The sequence below is a fragment of the Bubalus bubalis genome, chromosome 7 (genome assembly GCF_019923935.1).
Source record: "Bubalus bubalis isolate 160015118507 breed Murrah chromosome 7, NDDB_SH_1, whole genome shotgun sequence".
Lineage (NCBI taxonomy): Eukaryota > Metazoa > Chordata > Mammalia > Artiodactyla > Bovidae > Bubalus > Bubalus bubalis.
In genome coordinates, this window is record NC_059163.1 from 83,236,870 (window position 1) to 83,256,246 (window position 19,377).

General features: G+C 38.1%; 1 long non-coding RNA gene and 1 other non-coding gene across 4 annotated transcripts in view; one reads left to right on the forward strand and one right to left on the reverse strand.

The window, feature by feature from the left end:
* The window catches only part of LOC102399390, a 174,033-nt gene that overhangs the window by 90,071 nt on the left and 64,585 nt on the right, over nt 1–19,377 (reverse strand). The window lies entirely within an intron of this gene.
* TRNAS-GGA lies at nt 1,935–2,006 on the forward strand. The gene has a single exon. It is a non-coding gene; the product is annotated as a tRNA-Ser (tRNA).

Below are 19,377 nucleotides of genomic sequence, written 5' to 3' on the forward strand. Positions count from 1 at the left end.
CAACTCCCAGAGTTTACCCAAACCCATGTCCATTGAGTCCGTGATGCCATCTAACCACCTCATTCTCTGTAGTCCCCTTCTCCTCCTGCCCCCAATCACTCCGAGCATCAGGTGTTTTCCAATGAGTCAACACTTCTCATGAGGTGGCCATAGTACTGGGGTTTCAGCTTCAACATCAGTTCTTTCAAAGAACACCCAGGACTGATTTCTTTGAAGTCCAAGGGACTGGTTGGATCTCCTTGTAGTCCAAGAGACTCTCAAGAGTCTTCTCCAATACCACAGTTCAAAAGCATCAATTCTTCTGCACTCACCTTTCTTTATAGTCCAACTCTCACAACCATACATGACTACTGGAAAAACCATAGCCTTGACTAGAAGGACCTTTGCTGACAAAGTAATGTCTCTGCTTTTTAATATGCTGTCTAGGTTGGCCATAACTTTCCTTCCAAGGAGTAAGTGTCTTTTAATTTCATGGCTGCGATCACCATCTACAGTGATTTTGGAGGCCCCCCCCCTCACCCAACAATAAAGTCAGCCACTGTTTCCACTGTTTCCCCATCTATTTGCCATGAAGTGATGGAACTGGTTGCCATGATCTTATTTTTCTGAATGTTGAGCTTTAAGCCAACTTTTTCACTCTCCTCTTTCACTTTCATCAAGAGACTCCTTAGTTTTTCCTCACTTTCTGCCATAAGGGTGGTGTTATCTGCATGTCTGAGGTTAGTGATATTTCTCCCTGCAATCTTGATTCCAGATTGTGCTTCCTCCAGCCCAGCGTTTCTCATGATGTACTCTGCATATAAGTTAAAAAAGCAGGGTGACAATATACAGCCTTGGCGTACTCCTTTTCATATTTGAAACCAGTCTGTTGTTCCATGTCCAGTTCTAACTGTTGCTGCCTGACCTGCATACAGGTTTATCAAGAGGCAGGTCAGGTAATCTGGTATTCCCATCTCTTGAAGAATTTTCCACAGTTTCTTGTGATCCACACAGTCAAAGGCTTTGGCATAGTCAATAAAGCAGAAATAGATGTTTTTCTGGAACTCTCTTGCTTTTTCCTGATCCAGTGGATGTTGGCAATTTGATCTCTGGTTCCTCTGCTTTTTCTAAAACCAACTTGAACATCTGGAAGTTCACGGTTCACGTATTGCTCATGCCTGACTTGGAGAATTTTGAGCATTACTTTACTAGCGTGTGTGATGAGTGCAATTGTGTGGTAGTTTGAGCATTCTTTGGCATTGCCTTTCTTTGGGATTGGAATGAAAACTGACCTTTTCCAGTCCTGTGGCCACTGCTGAGTTTTCAAAACTGGCTGACATATTGAGTGTAGAACTTTCACAGCATTTAAGTCTTTTTCAAATTTCATAGCATTTAAGTCTTTGGAGTTTAGATAAGGCCTTGCCCCTCTCTAAAGGGCACCCACCTGATAAAGCCAGGTCCATGTGTCTTCCATTTTCATTTACTATGAATTAGTCTTTTTTGGAACTTTAATTACATCTATAAAATTTCTGGACAGCAGCACCTACACTCTTGTGTGACTGAACTACTGGAACAAAATGTGTATGTGTTACAAAATGGCTGCCGTCTCCTTTCCACTTTCTAACATAAAGGAGTGAATAACTCTTTTAATCCACTGGAAGCTTACTAGGATAAAACATTGTTTGGAATTTATTAGTCTAGCCAACTGATACATAACAAAACCAACAATAACAAAAAATAAACTTTTTATATACTGACATATGTAAGTTCATTTATTTCATATTTAACTCATCAAATATTACAAATCCACATTCTTGCTTGGAGTTTAGAGATATAATTATATAAACACCACACAATTTTTGACAAAAGACAGATTTAATTCTTGAAGTGAAGAACATATTTAATTTTGTGTCATCAAGCATATATTAAATATTGAGTAGTTTCCCAATGGTACTTCCCTGGTGGCTCAGAGGTTAAAGCGTCTGCCTGGAATTCAGGAGACCCAGGTTCAATCCCTGGGTTGGGAAGATCCCCTGGAGAAGGAAACAGTTGATTAAAAAATATTAAAATAAATCTACTATTTTGTATAGAGTTCAAAGTCTATAGAGAGATTTTAATTAAAAACTTAATTAAGCATTCTATACTAGGATTAAATGTGTACATTATCAAAAGACAGAGAAAAGTCACTTAAACAAGTATGAGGGTGATAGAAATAATTTAAATTATGGTTGATGCTTCAGATTAGCACTTACTACATGCACTTAGCTACTGGGAAACCATTAAAAAGGGAAAATTGTTTACAGGCAGAAGGAAAAATGATACCCAAAATTTTTGAAAACCTTAGATGCTCGAAAACATAGAAACAATGAATAGAAAAAGCAAAAGGCAACTTTGACTGAGCTATGAGAGAAGGACTTTATTTTTAAGGAGGGATATTAAATATAGATTGTTTCAAGGCAGTAGACAATATTGCCAAATTTCAAGCCAGCAAGTAACAAACTTACTTCTTAATTTTCAAAAAAGAATCAAAGGGATTAGAGAAAAGATTATCAAGTAGAAGCACTTGAACTCAGCTCCTCTCACCAAAACAAAACAAAACAAAACAAAAAAATCAAAAGTAACTGCTAAACAACCATTTACTAAAAAGGACTGCAGCCTGCAAAAAATGATATTCTACCTACAAAGATAAAGAGGAAACCACAAGATAGTAGGAGAGGCCCATTCAATTTGCAGTCAGATCCCATACCCACCAGGTGGGCAATGAAAAAACTGGAAAATAATTGTTACAGAGGGTCTCTCACAGGATTGAGAGTTCTCAGTCTACATCAGGCTCCCCATTATAGGGGACTGTCACTGGGAGGAGAAGTCCCCAGAGCATTTGGCTTTGAATGCATGTGGGGCTAGATTGCAGGAGCTCCACAGAACTGGAGAAAACAGAAACAAAACACTTGGGGGGCATACACAAAGTCTTATGCACACTGGCACCCAGGAAAAAATTATTGACTTCATAGATGTCTGAGCCAGACCTACCTGCTGGTATTGAAGGGTCTCCTGGAAAGTCAAAGGGGTGGCTGTGGTTCACTGTGGGGATAAGGACCCAGTGGCTGAGATATTGGGGAGTACTCATGGGTGTGAACTCTCACAGAGGCTGCCATTTTGACAACAATGTCTGTCCCCATCCAACAGACTGTTGGCTCCAGGGCTGGAAGGCCTCAGACCAAACAACCAACAGGGCAGAAAAACAGCCCCACAAGGCAGAAATACAGCCCCACCTATCAACAGGCTGCCTAAAGTCTTCCTGACCTCAGAGCCACCTCTAAACACACTCCTTGACATGGTCTTGCCCACCAGAGGGAGAAAACCCAGCTCCACCCACCAGCGTGAAGCCTCACACAAGGAAGCATACATAGCCTCTTGGACCAGCCTCAGCCAACAGGAAGCAGAGACCAGAAGGAAGAGAACCACAGACACCAGAAGAAAGAGGACCTCAATCCTGGAGCCTCTGGAATGGAGACTATATGCAGAAAAAGAGACAAAATAAAACAGCAGAAGAATATATTTCAGATAAAGAAAAAAGATAAACCCCAGAAGAACAACTAAATGAAGTAGAAATAGACAATATAATAACAAAAATAATTCAGAGTAATTATAGTAAAGATGATCCCAGAACTCAGCAAAAGAATGGAGGCACAGATAAAGAAGATAAAAGAACTGCTTAACAAAGAGCCAGAAGATCTCAGAACAGAGATAAATAAAATAACTGAAATTAAAATGTACTAGAAGCAAACAATAGCATAATAAATGAAGCAGAAAAATGGATAAGTGAGCTGGAAGACAGAATGATGAAAATCACTACCATAGAACTGAATAAAGAAAAAGAATGAAAAGAAATGAGGACAAGCTAAGAGACCTCTGGGTCAACATTAAATACACCAATACTCACACTATAGGGATTCCAGAAAAAGACAGACAGGAATGGCCTGGAGAAATACTTGGAGAGATAACAGCTGAAAACTTCCCTAACATGAAAAGCAAATAGTTACCCAAGTTCGGGAAGTGCAGAGAGTCTCAGGCAGGATAAATCCAAAGAGAAAAACCCCAAGAAACATAGTAATCAAACCAACAAAAAATAAAGACAAATAAAAAAATATTAAGAGCAACATATAAAACACAAGGGAATTACCATAAGGTTATCAGCTGATTTCTCAGCAGAAACTCTGAAGGCTATAAGAGAGCCCTATGATTAAAGAAGAGAACCTACAACCAAAAATACAGCTGCATTCTTATTCAGATTCAATGGAGAAAGCAAAAGTATTACAGACAAACAAAATCTAAGAGAATTCAGCACAAACAAACCAGCTTTGCAACAAAAGGCAGCTAGAAAAAAGAGAATTATGAAGGGAAAAACTCACCAGTAAAGGCAAATATGTATTTTAAAGGTGGGTAATAATTTGCATATAAATATGATATCAAAACCAGGAATCATGAAAGAGGAGAGCACAAATGCAGGATATTGGAAATGCATTTGAAATTAAAAAGACCAGGAAATTTTAAAGGTTTGATTATATGTCGATTGCTGTGTCTAAACATCATGGAATCACAAACCAAAAATATACAATAGATACACACAAAATTAATAAAGAAATCTGGGCACAAAATTAAGTTAGTTATCAAATCATAAGAGAAGAAAGCAAAAGTCAAAGAGAAAAGACATAAGAAAACAAATCTAAAACAATTAAGAAAATGACAATAGGAACAAACGTATTGATGATTACCTTAAATGTAAATAGATTAAAAGACAGAGACTGGCTAAATGGATACAAAATTAAGACCTGCATAGATGTTATCTACCAGAGACCCACTTCAGAATTAGGGACACTACAGAATGAAAGTGAGGGTATGGAAAAAGGTACTGCATGCAAATGAAAATCAAAAGAAAGCTGGAGAGGCAATACTCATATCAGAGAAAAGACTTTAAGGATTGTTAAAAGAGACAAAGAACACTTCCCAATGGTCAAAGATCATTCCAAGAAGAGTATTATAATTGTAAATATATATGCACCCAACACAAGAGCTCCTCAATATATAAGACAAATGCTAACAGCTATAAAAGGAGAAATCAACAGTAATATAATAACAGTGGAGAACTTTAACACTCCACCTACACCAATGGACAGATCATTCAGACATAAAACTAACAGGAAAACACAAGACTTAAATGACACATTAGACTGGATAGACTTAATTGATATTTACAGACCATTCCATCTAAACGTAGCAGAGAAGACACAAAACACTGACCAGGATTGATCACATGCTGGGACACAAAGATAGCCTTGGTTAAATTTAAGAAAATTGAAATAATATTAAGCATCATTTCTGACTACAATGCTGTGAGATAAGAAATCATTAACAAGGGGGACAAATTGTAAAACACAAAAACAGGTGGAGGCTAAACAATATGTTGCTAAACAGCCAATGGATGTCCTAAGAAATCAAAAGGTAATTAAAAAGTACCAAGGGACAAATGAAAATAAAGGCAAGATGATTAAAAACCAAATACAGTTATGTAAAGTTTAAAAATAAAATAAAATTAAAAAAAAAAAAAACCAATAGGATGCAGCAAAGGCACTTCTAAAAAGGAAGTTTATAGCCATAAAATCTTACCTCAGGAAAAAAAAAATCTCAGAAAACCTAACTTTACACCTAAAAGAATTAGAAAAAGAACAAAAAAAGCACACACAAATTTAGTAGAAGGAAAGAAATCATACAATTTAGAATAGAAATGAAACAAAAAAGTAGCAATGATTAAGGAAACTAAAATCTGGTTCTTTGAAAAGATAAAAAAAAATTAATAAACCTTTAGCCTGACTTACCAAGGAAAAAAAAGGAGAGGGCTCAAATAAATAAAATTAGAAATGAAAAAGGAGATGCTACAATGGACACCACAGATATGCAAATGATTATGAGACTACTACAAGCAACTAAATGTCAATAAAATGGGCCACCAAGAGGAAATTGATAAATGCTTAGAAAGGTATAATCTGCCAATACTGAACCAGGAAGAAAGAGAAAATATAAACAGACAAATCACAAGTACTGAAAAAGCAAAACAAACAAACAAAAAACTATGATTAAAAAACTTTCAACAAACAAAAGTCTAGGACCAGAAAGCTTCACAGGAATTCTATCAAACATTTAGTGAAGAATTAACACCTACCCTTCTGAAACTATTCCAAAAAAATTGTAGAGGAAGAAACTCTCTTAAACTCATTTTATGAGGCCACCATCACCCTGATACCAAAACCACACCACACACACACACACACACACACACACACACACACCCCACCACCACCACCACCACCACCAACAACAACAACAACTACAGGATAATATCTCTGATGAATATAGATGTAAAATTCCTCAACAAAACACTAGCAAACTGAATTTGACAATACATTAAAAGGAGCATACATCAAGATCAAGTGGAACTTAGGGATGTTTTTCAGCATTTGGAAATCAATCACGGTGATGCACATTAACAAATTGAATAATAAAAATGATATAATCATCTCAACAGATGCAGAAAAAGTTTTTGACAAAATTGAAAACCTATTTATGACAAACACTCTCCAGAAAATTGGTATAGAAGAAACATACCTCAACATAATTGAGGTCGTAAATGACAAACCCATAGTGTACATCATATGTAACAGTGAAAACCTGAAAGCATTTCCTCTAAGTCCAGATACAAGACCAGAATCTCCACTCTCACCACTTTCGTTGCAGTTTTGAAAGTCTAAAACTCTGAAAGCCATGGCAATCAGAGAAGACAAGAAATAAAGGACTCCAAATTACTCAACAGTAGTGGGAGAATTTCGGAGAAGGCAATGGCAACCCACTCCAGTGTTCTTGCCTGGAGAATCCCAGGGACGGTGGAGCCTGGTGGGCTGCCATCTGTGGGGTTGCACAGAGTCGGACACGACTGAAGTGACTTAGCAGCAGCAGCAGCAGCAGTGGGAGAATTTAACTTACAACAATGGACAGGTCATCCAGGCAGGAAAGAAATAAGTAAACACAAGCTTTCTCAATTTTGAACTCAATGAGTGAGTTGTTCCATATCTAGTCTTAACTGCTGCTTCTTGACCTACATACAGGTTTGGTTTCTTTTTTCTTTTTTTTTTTTTTGCTCCATGAATTTATTTATTAGGTTTTAGTACAATAGCAAGTAACAGAAAATGCAAATAGCAGTGACTTAAAATGGAGAAGTTTATTTCACCCCACTTACATAACTTAGGGCTGGACTGTCCAAGGATAGACTGTCCTCATCAGTACAAGGAACCCAGAATTATTCTATTTGTTGTTCTACTATGTATATCCTCTAGTTCGAAGGATTCTTCATGGTCCAGGATGACTGTTCTAGCTCTAATCATTTCATTAGCACTCCAATCAGCAGAAAGAGGAAAGGGAAGAAGGAAGGACATGCCTCTTTTTTTTTTTTTTTTCTCTCTAAATCAGATTTGTAATTTTTTTTTAAAATTTTATTTTATTTTTAAACTTTACATAATTGTATTAGTTTTGCCAAATATCAAAATGAATTCGCCACAGGTATACATGTGTTCCCCATCCTGAACCCTCCTCCCTCCTCCCTCCCCATTCCATCCCTCTGGGTCGTCCCAGTGCACCAGCCCCAAGCATCCAGTATCGTGCATCGAACCTGGACTGGCAACTCGTTTCATACATGATATTTTACAAGTTTCAATGCCATTCTCCCAAATCTTCCCACCCTCTCCCTCTCTCACAGAGTCCATAAGACTGTTCTATACATCAGTGTCTCTTTTGCTGTCTCGTACACAGGGTTATTGTTACCATCTTTCTTAAGAACCAGGTCAGGTGATCTGGTATTCCCATCTCTTGAATAGTTTTCCACAGTTTGTTGTGATCCACATAGTAAAGGTTTTTTTGTGTAGTCAATGAAACGGAAGTAGATGTTTTCTTGGAATTCCCTTGCTTTCTCTGCTGCTGCTGCTAAGTCGCTTCAGTCGTGTCCGACTCTGTGCGACCCCGTAGATGGCAGCCCACGAGTCTCCCTGGTCCCTGGGATTCTCCAGGCAAGAACACAGGAGTTGGTTGCCATTTCCTTCTCCAGTTCATGAAAGTGAAGTCGCTCAGTCGTGTCCAACGCTTAGCAATCCCATGGACTGCAGCCTACCAGGTTCCTCCTTTTATGGGATTTTTCAGGCAAGAGTACTGGAGTATGGTGCTTTCTCTGCTGCTGCTGCTGCTGCTGCTGCTAAGTTGCTTCAGTCTTGTCCGACTCTGTGCGATCCCATAGATGGCAGCCCACCAGGCTGCGCTGTCCCTGGGATTCTTCAGGCAAGAACACTGGAGTGGGTTGCCATTTCCTTCTCCAATGCGTGAAAGTGAAGTAGCTTAGTCATGTCTGACCCTCAGCGACCCCATGGGCTGCAGCCTACCAGGCTCCTCTGTCCATGGGATTTTCCAAGCAAGAGTACTGGAGTAGGGTGCTTTCTCTATGAACCAGCAAATGCTGGCACTTTAATCTCTGGTTCCTTTGCCTTTTCTAAATCCAGTTGTACTTCTGGAAGTCCTCCATTCATGTACTGTTTGAACATTTTTTGGCATTGCCCTTCTTTAGGATCAGAATGAAAATTGGCCTTTTCCAGTCCTGTGACTGTTGCTGAGTTTTCCAAATTTGTTATTGAATGGAGCACTTTAACAGCTTCATCTTTGAGGATTTGGAATAGCTCAGCTGGAAGTCCATCACCTCACACTAGCTTTATTTGTAGTAATGCTTTCTAAGGCCCATGTGACTTCATACTCCAGGATGTCTGAGTCTAGACAAGTGACCACACCATCATGGTTACCCAGGTCATTAAGACATTTTTTTTTTTTTTTTTTTTTTTTTGGCGGGGGGTAAAGTTCCTCTATGGATTCTTGCCATCTCATCTTAATGTCTTCTGCTTCGGTTAGGTCCTTACCATTTCTGTCCTTTATCATGTCCACACTTGTGTGAAATTTTTCCTGGATATCTCCAGTCTTCTTAAAGAACTTTATATTCTTTCCCATTCTGTTGTTTTCCTCCATTTCTTTGCACTGTTTATTTCTTGTCTCTCCTTGATATTCTCTGAAACTCAGTATTCAGTTGGGTGTATTTCCCTTGCCTTTCATTTCTCTTCTTTCTTTGGTGGTGGTTTAGTCACTAAGTCATGTTCGACTCTTGCAACCCCATGGACTGTAGCCTGCCAGGCTCCTCTATCCTTAGGATTCTCCAGACAAGAATACTGGAGTGGGTTGCCATTTCCTTCTCCAGGGGATCTTCCTGACCCAGGAATCAAACCCAGGTCTCCTGCCTTTCAGGAAGACTCTTTACCCACTGAGCTACAAGGGAAAATCTTCTTTCTTTGGTTATTTGTAAAGCCTCCTTAAGCAACCACTTTGCATTCTTGTATTTCTTTTTCTTTGGAACGGTTTTGGTGACTGCCTCCTGTACAATGTTACAAACCTCTGGCCGTAGTTCTTCGGGTATTCTGTTTACCAGACCTAATCCCCTGAACCTACTCATCACCTCCACTGTATGATATAATCATAAGGGATTAGAACCAGACATGGAAAGACTGACTGGTTCTAAATTGGGAAAGAAATTCATCCAACAAGGATGTTTTATATTGTCACCCTGCTTATTCAACTTGTATACAGAGTTGCTGCTACTGCTGCTGTCACTTCAGTCATGTCCCACTCTGTGCGACCCCAGAGACAGCAGCCCACCAGGCACCCCCCTTCCCTGGGATTCTCCAGGCAAGAACACTGGAGTGGGTTTCCATTTCCTCCTCCAATGCATGAAAGTGAAAAGTGAAAGTGAAGTCACCCAATCATGTCAGACTCTTAGCCACCCCATGGACTGCAGCCCACCAGGCTCCTCCATCCATGGGATTTTCCAGGCAAGAGTACTGGCGTGGGGTGCCATTGCCTTCTTTGTGTATACAGAGTATGTCATGTGAAATGCCAAGTTGAATGAATCACAAGTTAGAATCAAGATTGCCAGGAATGTAAAGAACAGAGTTTTGTATTCTGTGGGAGAAGGCGAGGGTGGGATGATTTGAGAGAGTAATACTGAAACGTGTATATTACCATATATGAAATAGATCACCAGTCCAGGTTTGATGCATGAGAAGGGCACTTAGGGCCAGTGCACTGGGATGACCCTGAGGGATGGGATGGGGAGGGAGGTGGGAGGGGAGTTCAGGGTGGGCAACACATGTACACCCATGGCTGATTCATGTCAGTGTATGGAAAAAAACACTACAATATTGTAAAGTAATTAGCCTACAATTAAAATAAATAAACTAATTTTTAAAAAGAAAAAATATTTCCATATTGACTATGTATATGAATTTTTATATCTAATCCAAAATAAAGATATGTTAATAAAAAGAAAAGATTTCCAGGAAAAATATCAACCTCAGATGTGAAGATAATACCACTCTAATGGCAGAAAGTGAAGAGGAACTAAAGAGCCTCCTCATGAGGGTGAAAGAGGAGGGTAAAAAAAAACTGGTTTGAATTTCAACATTAAAAAACTAAGATCATGGAATCTGGTCTCATCAGTTCATGGGAAATAGAAGGTTAAAAGTGGAAACAGTGGCAGATTTTCTTTTCTTGGGGCCACAAATCACTGCAGACAGTGACTGCTGCCAGGAAATTAAAAAACTCTTTCTCCTTGGAAGGAACACTATGACAAATCTGGACAGTGTATTAAAAAAGCAAAGATAATCACTTTGCCAACAAAGGTCCATATAATCAAAGCTATGATTTTTCCAGTAGTCATATACAGATGTAAGAGTTTGATGATGAAGAAGGCTGAGCACAAAGAATTGATACATTGAATTGTGATGCTGGAGAAGACTCTTAAGAATCCCTTGGACAACAAGGAGATCCAACAGATATCCTAAAGGATATCCACCCTGAATGTTCATTGGAAGGACAGATGTTGAAGCTGAAGCTTCAGTAGTTTGGCTACCTGATGTGAAGAGCCAACTCACTGGAAAAGACCCTGATGTTGGAAAAATTGAAGGCAAAAGGAGAAGGGGGCAGCAGAGAATGAAGTGGTTAGACAGCATCACTGGCTCAATGGACGTGAATCTGTGCAAACTCCTGGAGATGGTGAAGGAGAGGGGAGCCTGGAGTGCTGCAATCCATGGAGTCACAAGGAGTCAGACACAATTTAGTGACTGGACAACAATAAATACAAGCTTTAAATAGCACAATAGATCAGATTCATTTAACTCAATTAATGTCCTATAAATATCAATTAAATATTAAAGCAGAATATACTTTCTTCACAAGTGCACAAGGAACATTCTCTAGGATATACTACACCTTGGGCCACAAACCAAGCTTTGGAAATCTTAAGAAAATTGAAAGTGTATCAGGCATCTTTTCTGACCCAAATGCTATAAGACTTGAAATCAATCACAGGGGAAAAAAATGTTAAAACACACACACACACACACACACACACACACACACACACTGAAGCTAAACAGTGCACTGCTAAATAACCAAGTCATCACTATGGAAATTAAAGAGGAAATAAAAAGACATTTAGAAAAAAATTACAATGAAAACATGATCACCCAACACCTATGAGACACAGCAAAAGCAGTTGTAAGAGGAAGCTTATAGCATTAAATCTCACTTCAGAAAACAAAACAAAACAAAATCTCAAGTAAGCAATCTAATCTAAAGCAGCTAGAGGAGGAAGAACAAAGAAATCTGGTCAGTAGAAGGAAAGAATCATAAAGACAAGAGCATAAATAAATAAAATTGAAATGAATAAATCAATAGCAAATATCAATAAAAGTAAAATGGTTTCTTGAGAAGATAAACAAAATTAATAAACCTTTAGCTGGACTCCTCAAGAAAAAAAATGGAGAGGACTCAAATTAATAAAATTAGAAATAAAAACAGAGAAATCACAACTGACATAAGAGATTATTACAACCAAGTATGTGCCAATAAAATGGACAACCTGGAAAAAATGTATGTATTCTTGGAAAGTTAAAACCTTCCAAGACAGAACCAAGAAGAATTAGAAAATATAAACAAACCAATCACATGTAATGAAGTCAATAAACAAATCTCCAGGATCAGATGACTTCATAGGGGAATTCTATCAAACATTCAGAGATAAGCTAGCACCTATTCCTCTAACACTTAAAAAAAAAAAAAATAGCAGAGGGAGGAACACTCCCAAATCTGTTCTATAAGGCTACCACCATGCTAATAGCAAAACCTGACAAAAATATCTCAAAAAAGAAATTTATAGACCAGTATCACTAATGAACATAGATGCAAAAATCCTTAACAAAACAGTAGCACGCAGAATCCAGTAACACATTGAAAGAGCCATACACTAAGATCATGTGAGTTTTATCCCAGGAATGCAAAGATTCTTCAGTATACACAAATCAATCAATGTGATACACCAAATTAAAAATTAAAGAATAATAACATACAATCTTCTCAATGGATGCAGAAAAATTTTGACAAAATTCAACAACCATTTATGATAAGAACTCTCCAGAAATTGCACATAGAGGGAACCTACCTCAATATCAGTTCAGTTACTCAGTTGTGTTGGAATCTGCGACCCCATGGGCTGCAGCACACAAGTCGTCCTGGTCCATCACCAACTTCCAGAGCTTACTCAAACTCATGCCCAATGAGTTGGTGATGCCATCCAACTATCTCATCCTCTGTTGTCTCCTTCTCCTCCCGCCATCAATCTTTCCCAGCATCAGGGTCTTTTCCAGTGAGTCAGTTCTTCACATCAGGTGACCAAAGTATTGGAGTTTCAGCTTCAGCACCAGTCCTTCCAATGAATATTCAGGACTGATTTCCTTTAGGATGGACTGGTTGGATCTCCTTGCTGTCCAAGGGACTCTCAAGAGTCTTCTCCAACATCACAGCTAAAAGCATCTATTCTTCAGTGTTCAGTTTTCGTTATAGTCCAACTCTCACATCTGTACATGACTACTGGAAAAACCATTGCTTTGACTAGATAGACCTTTATTGGCAAAGTAATGTCTCTGCTTTTTTATGTGCTATCTAGGTTGGTCATAGTTTTTCTTCCAAGGACCAAGTGTCTTTTAATTTCATGGCTGCAGTCACCGCCTGCAGTGATCTTGGAGCCCAAGAAAATGAAGTCTGCCACTGTTTCCACTGTTTCCACTATTTGTCATGTGTTTCCACTATTTGTCATGAAGTGATGGGACCGGATGCCATGATCTTAGTTTTCTGAATGTTGAGCTTTAAGCCAACTTTTTCATGCTCCTCTTTCACTTTCGTCAAGAAGCTCTTTAGTTCTTCTTCACTTTCTTCCATAAGGGTGGTGCCATCTGCATATCTGAGGTTATTCATATTTCTCCTGGCAATCTTGATTCCAGCTTGTGCTTCCTCCAGCCCAGCGTTTCTCATGATGTACTCTGCATATAAGTTAAAAAAGCAGGGTGACAATATACAGCCTTGACATACTCCTTTTTGTATTTGGAACCAGTCTATTGTTCCATATGGCCAGTTAATCTATGGCAAAGAAATCAAGAGTATACAATGAGGAAATTCAATAAGTGGTGCTGTTAATTTGACTATTCAATAAGTAGTGCTATTAAAACCAGATGGCTATATATATATAAAAGAATAAAATTAGAACATTCTCTAATACTATGTATATTTTTCCATGTTTATTAGGTTATAGATGTTAGACATTTTGGTAACCTATAATATTCACAAATATATAAATCAATTCATTATGTTATGTACCTTAAACTTCTTCAGTGTTTTCTGTCAACTTTATCTAAGTAAAACTGAGTAAGAAAAAACTTTCTGACATTTGCCCAAGCATGAAATATTTCAATACATCTATGTCCATATATAGTTGAAAAAATATTTTTGTTATTAGGTCTGCTAGTTTGGGCATATCAATTAGTATCTGATAGATTTAGCTCTTTACCTTAAATTGTGAGATTATGACATGAAATTATAACTAACACATGAATTGTAAAGATAAGTAATCATTATTCAGGATCTTTGAAACTCACAATTTTTAATTTCTTAAGGATTGTAGTTGTCATCGATTTATTCTGCGTATCTAGAGTCACATCAGGAAAATATAGCATTTATTAAACAAAAATCTTCATTTTGGTTACTTGCCTTGAAAATATGCTAACCATTGAATTGATGATTTGATTAAGGGGCTGAAAACCAATACTTGAAAAATCAGTGAAACTGAAAGTCACTCAGTCGTGTCCAACTCTTTGCAATCCAATGGACTATACAGTCCATGGGATTCTCCAGGTCAGAATACTAGAGTGGGTAGCTGTTCCCTTCTCCAGGGGATATTCTCAACTCAGGGATCAAACCCGGGTCTCCCACATTGCAGGTGGATTCTTACCAGCTGAACCATAAGAAAGCCCAAGAATACTGGAGTGGATAGTGTATCCCTTCTCCAGCAGATCTTACTGACTTAGGAATCGAACCAGGGTCTCTTGCATTGGAGGCAGATTCTTTATCAACTGAGTTATCAGGGAAAACCAATACAATTGAGAAAACAATATTAGTAAAACAGAAAATTACTTAAGACTTGCTAGAAAAATGGTTCACAGTCTCACATAATGCTATTGAATATAGGTGTCAGCAGTCAGTTAATTGGAATTTCAGTCAATTACAATCCACCATGCTTTACATGTTTTTTTGTTTGTTTGTTTGTTTGTTTTAATTAACTGTAAATAATTCTACTCCACTACATGGAGGTTGCAAAGAATAAGGCACAACTGAGCAACTAAACCACCACCACCACCACATTCAGTTAAAATACCAATCATGTTTCATCTTGTGTCAAATCCTTAAGAGTTATGAAATCTTAGATTTCTATCATCAAAATTGTAATCTGAATTTTCAGACCTATGGAGGCCAAGAATTGCCCATAGTCATTAAAATATTTGGCATTGTAGATGGAACTTCACAAGTTACAATTCGATAATTATTTTTAAAAATGATAACCCTGTAAGCAAGACAGCAAAAGAGACACAGATCTATAGAACAGTCTTTTGGACTCTGTGGGAGAGGGAGAGGGTGGGATGATTAGGGAGAACGGCATTGAAACATGTATAATATCATATATGAAACGAATCACCAGTCCAGGTTCAATGCATGATAATGGATGCTTGGGGCTGGTGCACTGGGATGACCCAGAGGGATGGAATGGGCAGGGAGGTGGGAGGGGCTTTCAGGATGGGGAACACGTGTGTATACCTGTGGCAGATTCATGTTGATGTATGGCAAAACCAATACAATATTGTAAAGTAATTAATCTCCAATTAAAATAAATAAATTTATATTAAAAAAAGGAAAAAAAAAAAGAAAAAATGTTACCTCCAAAATTTCATATATTTTAACAAAATTAAAACTGTTCCAAAAGTTGCTTCACATTGCATGTCATAAGAGAAACGCAAAATTAAAACCACATTGAAATACTATTATACATGTATTAGAATTGCTAAAATCCAGAACACAGACAACACCCAAATACCGTGGAGGGTGTGGAGCAGCAGGACCCTTCATTCGTTGCTGCTGCTGCTAAGTCGCTTCAGTCGTGTCCGACTCTGTGCGATCCCAGAGATGGCAGCCCACCAGGCTCCCCCGTCCCTGGGATTCTCCAGGCAAGAACACTGGAGTGGGTTGCCATTTCTTTCTCCGATGCATGAAAGTGAAAAGTGAAAGTGAAGTCGCTCAGTCCTGTCTGACTCTTCTCGCGACCCCATGGCCTGCAGCCCACCAGGCTCCTCCGTCCATGGGATTTTTCAGGCAAGAGTACTGGAGTGGGGTGCCATCGCCTTCTCCGTCATTCGTTGCTGGTGGGGATGAAAAATGTTATAGCCATTCTGAAAGACAGTTTGAGGATTACCTATAAAACTAAACACACTTTTACCATGTCCAGCAATTGCACTCCTAGGTTTTTACTCAAAGGAGATGAAAACTTATATCCACACTAAAACCTGTACAAGGATGTTTACAGCAACTTTATTTTTAATTGCCAAAATTTAGAAGCAAGAAGATCTCCTTCAGTAGGTACATGTATAAACAAACAGTGGTACATCTTGATAATGGAATGCTATTCAACATTAAAAAAAAAAAAAAAAAAAAAAAAAAAAAAAAAGAGCTACCAAGCCATAAAAAGACACGAAGAAATTTGCTGCTCCTAAGTCACCTCAGTCATGTCCGACTCTGTGCAACCCCATAGATGGCAGCCCACCAGGCTCCCCCGTCCCTGGGATTCTCCAGGCAAGAACACTGGAGTGGGTTGCCATTTCCTTCTCCAATGCATGAAAGCGAAAAGTGAAAGTGAAGTCGCTCAGTCCTGTCCGACCCTCAGCGACCCCATGGACTGCAGCCTTCCAGGCTCCTCCATCCATGAGATTTTCCAGGCAAGACTACTGCAGTGGCTGCGAGGGGTATGAATAGATGAATAGCTTGAGCACAGATATTAGGAGCAGTGAAAATACTCTGTATGATCTTGTAATAATGAATATATGTCATTACACATTTGTCCAAACCCATGAATACCAAGGGTGAACCCATATGTAAACTATGGACTTTGGGTGATTTTGATGTGTCAATCATAGCTCATTCTTGGTTTAAAAAGAAAGCAGCCTCTGGTGATTTACACTGATGTTGATAACTAGGGAGGCTATGCATGTGTAGGTCATCTGTTATATGGGAAATCTTTGTACCTTGCTCTCAGTTTCTATTGTAAACCTAAAAAAAAAAAAAAAAAAAAAAAAAAAAAATCCTAGAAAAATAAAATCTTATAAATAAAAACAAACACTGAACAGTTATGTTGTCCTTCACCAAAATAAAGAGGTAAAATAAGGCAAGCTCAAAAAGATGAGTTTATTTGGGAATAGCAGAGGAATTGCTAACAAATTGTAGCAAACTACAAGTTAATTCACTAGGGTTTGGGTTAGATAGTATTTATGAGCAGGAAATGTAAAGAAGGGAGAGTTCAGTTGGAATAAGTGAAAATCAAACACAAATGATGACAGTCTTGAAAACTTCCTGAATATACAAAATTAGTTCAGTACAAAAACAAAGTTCAGTTCAGCTCACTGAGTGAGATCAACCTAACACCTGGGTCATATCTTGTTGATACCTCTGTCAAAACTTTCTGTGTTTGATATGACAACCTCTGATTACCTTCCCCCCTTCCCAGGTCATCCAATAAAATTGAATGCATCCTATCATTTTCTTGCATTTAAGGCACTTGCAGAAAATCAGTCTCTTAATCCTTAAATTTTGTCTTCTGGAAGGCATATGTGTGTGTTTCTCCATTTTGTATTCTCTGGTTCTATTTTAGATTAAAATTCTTTTACAGTGTTATTTACCTTTTATTTGATTATAGTTATTTATTCTACATGCTGTCTCTAGTTTTAAGTCATTTTGTATGAAAACATTTCACAATATGACCAATGAAAGCAAAATGCTTATCTTCCTGACCCAGGAATCAAACCCAGGTCTCCTGCATTGCAGGCAGACGCTTTACCCTCTGAGCCACCAGAGAAGCCCCATAAGTATATTAACCACAGATAAATTTAGGTATTTATGAAAATATTATTTTGTAGTAGATTATAGACATTACATATATAATAACTTTATATAGTAATCATGTATGAGAATTTAGTTTTAAAATTTTATCATTTGATTTTATTTTACAAGTATTTTTATAGCTGTAAATTATTAGAATTATTTCAAATAGAAACAGTAACAAAATGTTTAATTTCTTCCATTCTTTTTCTCTACATCTGAGATTGGAGACTAAGTAAAAATCTCTCTTTTTTTTTTTTTTAATACTTGTAAAATAAGAAAAAACAAAATAGAGGGGTACAATAAAGGACAGAAATGGTATGCCAGAAGATATTAAGAAGAGGTGGCAAGAATACAGAGAACTATACAAAAAAGATCTTCACGACCCAGTTAATCATGATCGTGCGATCACTCACATAGAGTCAGACATCCTGGAATGCAAAGTCAAGTGGGCCTTAGGAAGCATCACTATGAACAAAGCTAGTGGAGGTGATGGAATTCCAGTTGAGCTATTTCAAATCCTCAAAGATGATGCTGTGAAAGTGCTGCATTCAATATGCCAAAAAATTTGGAAAACTCAGCAGTGGCCACAGGACTGGAAAATGTCAGTTTTTATTCCAATCCCAAAGAAAGGAAATGCCAAAGAATGCTCAACTACCACAAAATTGCACTCATCTCACACACTAGCAGTGTAATGCTCAAAATTCTCCAAGCCAGGCTTTAACAGCACATGAACCATGAACTTCCATATGTTCAAGCTGGATTTAGGAAAGGCAGAGGAACCAGAGATCAAATTGCCAATATCTATTGGATTATTGAAAAAGCAAGTGAGTTCCAGAAAAACATTTATTTCTGTTTTATTGACTATGCCAAAGCCTTTGACTGTGTGGATCACAACAAACTGTGGAAAATTCTTCAAGAGATGGGAATACCAGACCACCTGACCTGCTTTCTGAGAAATCTGTATTCAGGTCAAGAAGTAGCAGTTGGAGCTGGACATGGAACAACAGACTCAGGAAAGGAGTACGTCAAGGCTGTATACTGTCACCCTGCTAATTTAACTTATATACAGAGTACATCATGAGAAATTCTGGACTGGATGAAGCAAAAGCTGAAATAAAGATTCCAAGGGTAAATATCAATAACCTCAGATATGCAGATGACACCACACTTAACGACAGAAAGCAAAGAAGAACTAAAGAGCCTCTTGATGAAAGTGAAAGAGGAGAGTGAAAAAATTGGCTTAAAGCTCAACATTCAGAAAACGAAGATCATGGCATCTGGTCCCATCACTTCATGGCAAAGAGATGGGGAATGAGTAACAGACTTTATTTTCTTGGGCTCCAAAATCACTGCAGATGGTGACTGCAGCCGTGAAATTAAAAGACACTTGATCCTTAGAATAAAAGCTGTGACCAACCTAAAGAGCATATTAAAACGGAGAGATATTACTTTGCCAACAAAGGTCTGTCTAGTCAAAGCTATGGATTTTCCAGTAGTCATGTATGGATGTGAGAGTTGGACCATAAAGAAAGCTGAGTGCTGAAGAATTGATGCTTTTGAACTGTGGTGTTGGAGAAGACACTTGAGAGTCCCTTGGACTGCAAGGAGATCCAACCAGTCCACCCTAAAGGACATCAGCCCTGAATAGTCACTGGAAGGACTGATGCTGAAGCTGAAACTCCAATACTTTGGCCAGCTGATATGAAGAACTGACTTATTGGAAAAGGCCTT